The following is an 8694-nucleotide window of genomic DNA, read 5'->3' as shown; positions in this document are numbered from 1 at the left end:
TTCCTAGCTGGACACAGGAATCTTGCTTGGCACTTGTGTTTTCCAGGTCGCTGAACTGGTCCTGGTGACTGGTGGAACTGGTTTCCTGGTGTTACCCTGGCTGTGGCTACCTATCGGGCTGCAGACAGGTCAGCTATGAGAACATAACATATTAGGAGGTCCCACCTCCTGGGAGAACGGGGGTCTCTTGAGCTCCATTCTATAAAACTGAGAAGATACAGGTGTGATGCCACGTTCTCTGCCCAGTCATTAGAGCTTTTCACATATGTGGGGGTTTCACGACTTTTCCCGATGCAGGTGCCCGTCCTCGGAGAGATACGTTGGCATCAGAGGTGTCCAGCACCAGCTTGCTCTCCTAACTCCATCCCAGGTCACATGCATGTGGTCAGGAGAGGTGTCAGCCCAATGTCTGGCCAGCTTTGGATTACGCTGCTTTATGGGACATGGTGTAGACTGAAATGACTGTTCACATCAATGTGCATATATAGGACTACTGTTCACACCAGACAGGATGTAAAGACTGATGTAGATGGCGGTTAAAGGCCCCGTCACGTAGACCAACTTTGTTCCCGATAATTGCTCTTCAGAGGAGCTGACTGCTGCAGTCATCTCCTCTGTGTGGGGAGCGATGGCAGCAGGGACCCTTCGTCCCCGTACACAGGAGATGATTGCTGTATGGAAATGCAGCTCTCACCTCCTCTGAGGAGCAGGCAATTATTGGGAATGAATAGTTTGTTCCTGATAACTGCCTGCTCTTCAGAGGAGGTGAGAGCTGCATTTCCATACAGCAATCATCTCCTGTGTACGGGGACGAAGGGTCCCTGCTGCCATCGCTCCCCACACAGAGGAAGTGACTGCTGTATGGAAATCAGCTCCTACCTCCTCTGAAGAGCAGGCAATTATCGGGAATAAACAGATGTAATTGCCTTGTGCGGAGACCCAAGTAACTTACATATGAGGATGATTAAGGGGTTTTCACGAGAACTCTCTATCTCCCAATGTCTGGGATGGTCAGGGAGGGGCTGTGCCCACTGCTCCGCTATTTCACGCTATCTTCAGTCTCACACTGCAGCGCACAGGACGACACAAACTATCATCTCAAATTCATTTAATAAGTCATAAAGGGCCTTCAACTAACAACTAGTAATTATCAGGAACCTGGGTAGAGGTAACCATGGCCGGGGGTAACTTGTGAGGGGCACACCCTTTATATGGGATCCTTTGGCTCGCTAAACCTCTTTCTCTTTGGTGCGGTTGGTTCATCTTGACTACAGAAAAAGTCCAGGACCTGATTCTGCAGGAGGAAGATGGAAATGGTTAGCACTGGACGTACAACCCCGCTTACCAATGGTTTATTCCCATCACAAGTGACGTCAGACATTTTCCAAATTCTATATTTTATTGATCTTGGGGCCTATGGATTGTGGAAGGTTCATGTGGAGCCTGTGGATTGTGGAAGGTTCTTGTGGAGCCTGTGGATTGTGGAAGGTTCATGTGGAGCCTGTGGATTGTGTAAGGTTCATGTGGAGCCTGTGGATTGTGGAAGGTTCATGTGGAGCCTGTGGATTGTGGAAGGTTCTTGTGGAGCCTGTGGATTGTGGAAGGTTCATGTGGAGCCTGTGGATTGTGGAAGGTTCTTGTGGAGCCTGTGAATTGTGGAAGGGGCTTGTGGAGCCTGTGGATTGTGGAAGGTTCATGTGGAGCCTGTGGATTGTGGAAGGTTCATGTGGAGCCTGTGGATTGTGGAAGGTTCATGTGGAGCCTGTGGATTGTGGAAGGTTCATGTGGAGCCTGTGGATTGTGGAAGGTTCTTGTGGAGCCTGTGGATTGTGGAAGGTTCATGTGGAGCCTGTGAATTGTGGAAGGGGCTTGTGGAGCCTGTGGATTGTGGAAGGGGCTTGTGGAGCCTGTGGATTGTGGAAGGTTCATGTGGAGCCTGTGGATTGTGGAAGGTTCATGTGGAGCCTGTGGATTGTGGAAGGTTCTTGTGGAGCCTGTGGATTGTGGAAGGTTCTTGTGGAGCCTGTGGATTGTGGAAGGTTCTTGTGGAGCCTGTGGATTGTGGAAGAGGCTTGTGGAGCCTGTGGATTGTGGAAGGTTCATGTGGAGCCTGTGGATTGTGGAAGGTTCATGTGGAGCCTGTGGATTGTGGAAGGTTCATGTGGAGCCTGTGGATTGTGGAAGGTTCATGTGGATTGTGGAAGGTTCATGTGGAGCCTGTGGATTGTGGAAGGTTCTTGTGGAGCCTGTGGATTGTGGAAGGTTCATGTGGAGCCTGTGGATTGTGGAAGGTTCATGTGGATTGTGGAAGATTCATGTGGAGCCTGTGGATTGTGGAAGGTTCATGTGGATTGTGGAAGATTCATGTGGAGCCTGTGGATTGTGGAAGGTTCATGTGGAGCCTGTGGATTGTGGAAGGTTCATGTGGAGCCTGTGGATTGTGGAAGGTTCATGTGGAGCCTGTGGATTGTGGAAGGTTCATGTGAAGCCTGTGGATTGTGGAAGGTTCATGTGGAGCCTGTGGATTGTGGAAGGTTCATGTGGAGCCTGTGGATTGTGGAAGGTTCATGTGGAGCCTGTGGATTGTGGAAGGTTCATGTGGAGCCTGTGGATTGTGGAAGGTTCATGTGAAGCCTGTGGATTGTGGAAGGTTCATGTGAAGCCTGTGGATTGTGGAAGGTTCATGTGAAGCCTGTGGATTGTGGAAGGTTCATGTGGAGCCTGTGGATTGTGGAAGGTTCACGTGGAGCCTGTGGATTGTGGAAGGTTCACGTGGAGCCTGTGGATTGTGGAAGGTTCACGTGGAGCCTGTGGATTGTGGAAGGTTCACGTGGAGCCTGTGGATTGTGGAAGGTTCACGTGGAGCCTGTGGATAGTGGAAGGTTCACGTGGAGCCTGTGGATAGTGGAAGGTTCATGTGGAGCCTGTGGATAGTGGAAGGTTCACGTGGAGCCTGTGGATAGTGGAAGGTTCATGTGGAGCCTGTGGATAGTGGAAGGTTCATGTGGAGCCTGTGGTTTGTGGATTAAGACTCAGTGGGTTAAGACTGCATGACACATATCCATCCTTGGATGGCACAACCCGAGTTGTAAAGATGGCTGCAGTCCACAAGAGTTTAACGAAATGGTTCTGGGAATGCTCGAGAACTTGTTCACAAGGCTGATGACGGAGCTGTGTGGTTCCGGTGCTGACTTCTGGCACTGGAGCTATACCTGAACCACTGATCATAGGGGTGCAGGGTGTCAGACTCCTGCCGATCAGCTAGTGATGGCCTATCCTTTCACCAGCTCTAGTATAAGCCTTGTTATAATAGAACACTTTGAAGGCTCACCCATTAAAAGGGTTTTTCAAGACTTTAATACTAAGCGGTGGGCGGGGGTCTGACACCCAGGACCCCCATCGATCAGTGAGCGCCACTGCCTTCTCCGTGCTTGGTATCGTGCTCGGCCCCCATTCCTTTCTATGGGGCTGAGCTGCTCCTAGGCCATGTGAAAGATGAACGTCTCGTCACTGGCCTACAAAAAGCTACTGTCGCCGCTGCCTTCTCAAACTGATCATCCCAGGTGTCAGACCCCCAGCGATCAGATACTGATGACTTACCTGAAGATAGGTCATCAGTATTAACGTCTCACACACCCCTTTAAAATGAGCTCTCAGCTGTTTTCGGGATGTTACCTCTTTGTTGGGCAGTTGTCTTTTCTTGCCTCCCTTGGAAGTCTTGACCGTTTTTTTCTCAGAAATCACTGCAGGTTTCTAAAAATCAATTAGATGAAAGTTACTTCCCGGTCAGAGGGGCTGAACTATCACTTATGTATTACATGGACAACTCTATCCTCTAGTAATATAACCTTACACAAAGTTTGATTTCAGAATACTGTATTTTTTTTAATTTATTTCTCCTGAGAGCCTGCCCAGCGTCTGTGTTTCATGCAGTGCATAGGATAAAGGGGCTCTGTGTCCTAGGGTCCCATGTGCCCACTTCTTTGTGATGGCCACTTTCTAATCACAAAGTTATGCCATATCTAAGCAATAAGCCAGAAAGCTAGTAAATGCCCCTGAGTGTGGACAGTGAGTAGGAAGCCAGCCATGATGTTACCTATAAAGCAGCTGACAGCTGCAGACCTGACAGAACAGAGGCACACCGCTGACACCTAGTGGATGCTGCACATTACAGCAACATTTTTCATTTTTGTACAGAATTTGAGAACTGTAATCCAGGCCCTCATAACACATTCCCATAAGGCTACGTGCTCTTTCACAATAATTTCTTTTATTGTTCCACTGCATCTACAATATATAATAAAGCACATTTGCTAAGTATCCTAGTGCACACCCTCCTTTTGTGTACACCGCTCCTATCAAGACCATGCTTTATTATGGGATTGCTGAACCACGCTCATACACATTCAAGTGTATAAGAAGGAGCCGTCCCATAGAAGTGAATGGGACGGCCTGTAGTTACGCTGATCACCGCTGTGATGTAGACGGCGAGCAGGTAAACAATGAAGGGAAGGCTGCACTCACACAGCGCGCGGCCTTCTCTTCAACCAGCTGATCAGACGGGATGCTGGGCGTGAGACCCCCACCGATCTGATACTGATGACCTATCCTTAGGATAGGCCATCGATATTAAAATCCTGGAAAACCCCTTTAGGCTGGTTTCACACAAGCGAGTGTCACTCGCAGCGCAGCTCCCGTACTGACCTCCCAGCACTGCCGGGGTCACATAGCATTATATTGGTTTATGATGTTATGTAACCCTTACAGTTCTGGAATGTATTGGATAACTCTGACCGCATTATGTCAGTGTTATCAAATACTTTCCAGAGCTGTAAGGGTTACATAGCATCATAAACCAATATAATGCTATGTGACCCCGGCAGTGCTGGGAGGTCAGTACGGGAGCTGCCGCATACTCACGCTGTGAGACCGGAGCTTGACACTCGCTCGTGTGAAACCAGCCTTAAGCATACGGAGCCCCCAGAACTCCAGGTCCTCCAGAGGGAGCGCAAATCTTTGCAATTCTCCCCAGTAGAAGGGGTTGATCCAACCGCTGGTACCCCCACCACATGAGAACAGATTTTCCTTGTCCCCTGTGTGAATAGAGCGGTAGTGCACATACGACCACTGTTCCTTTCACTGTCCATGGCTCTGCTGAGTAACAATGCACGGCTATATCTACCATACATGTGAATTAAAGGTGTTGTCTCACTTCAGCATCTGGCATTTATTATGTAGAGAAAGTTAATACAAGGCACTTACTAATGTATGGTGATTGTCCATATTGCCTCCTTTGCTGGCTGGATTCATTTTTCCATCACATTATACACTGGTTATATTATGAGCACCCTGCAGTGCAGATACAGGGATATGAGGCCAGTGCATATTCCTACAATGTACAAGCATGGCCACCACTGTTGGACTGCAGGGTGGTCGTAAACCGCTGGTAACAAGCAGTTTATAATGTGATGCAAAAATGAATCCAGCCAGCACAGGAGGCAATATGGACAATCACAATACATTAGTAAGTGCCTTTTAATAAATGCCATTTACTGATGTGAGACAACCCCTTTAAACTTTCTTTCTCATTGCCATAACTTTCACTCACTGTATAAACCCTTTCTGGAAGCTTCCGTCCACTTCTGGTCTTGCGTCCTTCAGTTGCAGAGCTGGAATCTCCAAGCAGTGACACACTAGTCTAAAAAGAACAGTAAAGATTTATTTGAAATGAGCCAGATTATCCAGTACGGGAGAATGCACATTTATAGGGAACCTGTCACCATGAAAATGCAATGTAAGCTACAGGTGGCATATTATACAGCAGGAGGAGCTGAGCACATTGATATAGAGGTTTATGGGAAAAGATTCAGTAAAACCTGTAATGTATTCATTTATATTCCTATCAGTGACTGACAGCCTTCCTTCTATGAGGAGGAGGTCCTATCAGTGACTGACAGCCTTCTGTCTATGAGGAGGAGGTCCTATCAGTGACTGACAGCCTTCCCTCTATGAGGAGGAGATCCGATCAGTGACTGACAGCCTTCCCTCTATGAGGAGGAGGTCTTATCAGTGACTGACAGCCTTCCCTCTATGAGGAGGAGGTCCTATCAGTGACTGACAGCCTTCCCTCTATGAGGAGGAGGTCCGATCAGTGACTGACAGCCTTCCTTCTATGAGGAGGAGGTCCTATCAGTGACTGACAGCCTTCCCTCTATGAGGAGGAGGTCCTATCAGTGACTGACAGCCTTCCCTCTATGAGGAGGAGGTCCGATCAGTGACTGACAGCCTTCCTTCTATGAGGAGGAGGTCCTATCAGTGACTGACAGCCTTCCTTCTATGAGGAGGAGGTCCTATCAGTGACTGACAGCCTTCTGTCTATGAGGAGGAGATCCGATCAGTGACTGACAGCCTTCCCTCTATGAGGAGGAGGTCTTATCAGTGACTGACAGCCTTCCCTCTATGAGGAGGTCCTATCAGTGACTGACAGCCTTCCCTCTATGAGGAGGAGGTCTTATCAGTGATTGACAGCCTTCCCTCTATGAGGAGGAGAAGGAGGTCCTATCAGTGACTGACAGCCTTCCCTCTATGAGGAGGAGGTCCTATCAGTGACTGACAGCCTTCCCTCTATGAGGAGGAGATCCGATCAGTGACTGACAGCCTTCCTTCTATGAGGAGGAGGTCCGATCAGTGACTGACAGCCTTCCTTCTATGAGGAGGAGGTCCTATCAGTGACTGACCGCCTTCCCTCTATGAGGAGGAGGTCCTATCAGTGACTGACAGCCTTCCCTCTATGAGGAGGAGGTCCTATCAGTGACTGACAGCCTTCTCTCTATGAGGAGGAGGTCCTATCAGTGACTGACAGCCTTCTGTCTATGAGAAGGAGGTCTTATCAGTGACTGACAGCATTCCCTCTATGAGGAGGAGGTCCTATCAGTGACTGACAGCCTTCCCTCTATGAGGAGGAGGTCCGATCAGTGACTGACAGCCTTCTCTCTATGAGGAGGAGGTCCTATCAGTGACTGACAGCCTTCTGTCTATGAGAAGGAGGTCTTATCAGTGACTGACAGCATTCCCTCTATGAGGAGGAGGTCCTATCAGTGACTGACAGCCTTCCCTCTATGAGGAGGAGGTCCGATCAGTGACTGACAGCCTTCCTTCTATGAGGAGGAGGTCTTATCAGTGATTGACAGCCTTCCCTCTATGAGGAGGAGGTCCTATCAGTGACTGACAGCCTTCCTTCTATGAGGAGGAGGTCCTATCAGTGACTGACCGCCTTCCCTCTATGAGGAGGAGGTCCTATCAGTGACTGACAGCCTTCCCTCTATGAGGAGGAGGTCCTATCAGTGACTGACAGCCTTCTCTCTATGAGGAGGAGGTCCTATCAGTGACTGACAGCCTTCTGTCTATGAGGAGGAGGTCCTATCAGTGACTGACAGCCTTCCCTCTATGAGGAGGAGGTCCTATCAGTGACTGACAGCCTTCTCTCTATGAGGAGGAGGTCCTATCAGTGACTGACAGCCTTCTGTCTATGAGAAGGAGGTCTTATCAGTGACTGACAGCCTTTCCTCTATGAGGAGGAGGTCCTATCAGTGACTGACAGCCTTCTGTCTATGAGAAGGAGGTCCTATCAGTGACTGACAGCCTTCCCTCTATGAGGAGGAGGTCCTATCAGTGACTGACAGCCTCCCCTCAATGAGGAGGAGGTCTTATCAGGGACTGACAGCCTCCCCTCAATGAGGAGGAGGTCTTATCAGTGATTGACAGTCTTTCCTCTATGGGGAGATGGTCCTATCAGTGACTGACAGCCTTCCCTCTTTGAGGAGGAGGTCCTATCAGTGACTGACAGCCTTCCCTCTATGTTGAGGAGGTCTTATCAGTGATTGACAGTCTTCCCTCTATACGGAGGAGGTCCTATCAGTGACTGACAGCCTTCCCTCTATGAGGAGGAGGTCCTATCAGTGATTGACAGCCTTCCATCTATGAGGAGGAGGTCCTATCAGTGATTGACAGCCTTCCCTCTATGAGGAGGAGGTCCTATCAGTGACTGACAGCCTTCCCTCTATGAGGAGGAGGTCCTATCAGTGATTGACAGCCTTCCCTCTATGAGGAGGAGGTCCTATCAGTGAATGGCAGTCTTCCCTCTATGAGGAGGAGGTCCTATCAGTGATTGACAGCCTTCTCTCTATGAGGAGGAGGTCCTATCAGTGATTGACAGCCTTCCCTCTATGAGGAGGAGGTCCTATCAGTGATTGACAGCCTTCCCTCTATGAGGAGGAGGTCCTATCAGTGTGGACAGCCTTTCCTCTATGAGGAGGAGGTCCTACTAGTGATTGACAGTCCTCCCTCTATGAGGAGGTCCTATCAGTGATTGACAGCCTTCCCTTTATGAGGAGGAGGTCCTATCAGTGATTTACAGTCTTCCCTATATGAGGAGGAGGTCCTATCAGTGACTAACAGCCTTCTTTCTATGAGGAGGAGGTCCTATCAGTGATTGACAGCCTTCCCTCTATGAGGAGGAGATCCGATCAGTGATTGACAACCTTCCCTTTATGAGGAGGAGGTCCTATCAGTGATTTACAGTCTTCCATCTATGAGGAGGAGGTCCTATCAGTGATTGACAGCCTTCCATCTAATGTGTTGGTCTGGGACCAGCGGGTTCATCAGTGGGGGTTTAAGCCAGCTGAGCCCGCGAGA

Source organism: Bufo gargarizans, chromosome 11, assembly GCF_014858855.1.
Source record: "Bufo gargarizans isolate SCDJY-AF-19 chromosome 11, ASM1485885v1, whole genome shotgun sequence".
Classification (NCBI taxonomy): domain Eukaryota; kingdom Metazoa; phylum Chordata; class Amphibia; order Anura; family Bufonidae; genus Bufo; species Bufo gargarizans.
The sequence above is the reverse complement of the archived record's forward strand: the minus strand, read 5'-3'. Positions refer to the sequence as shown.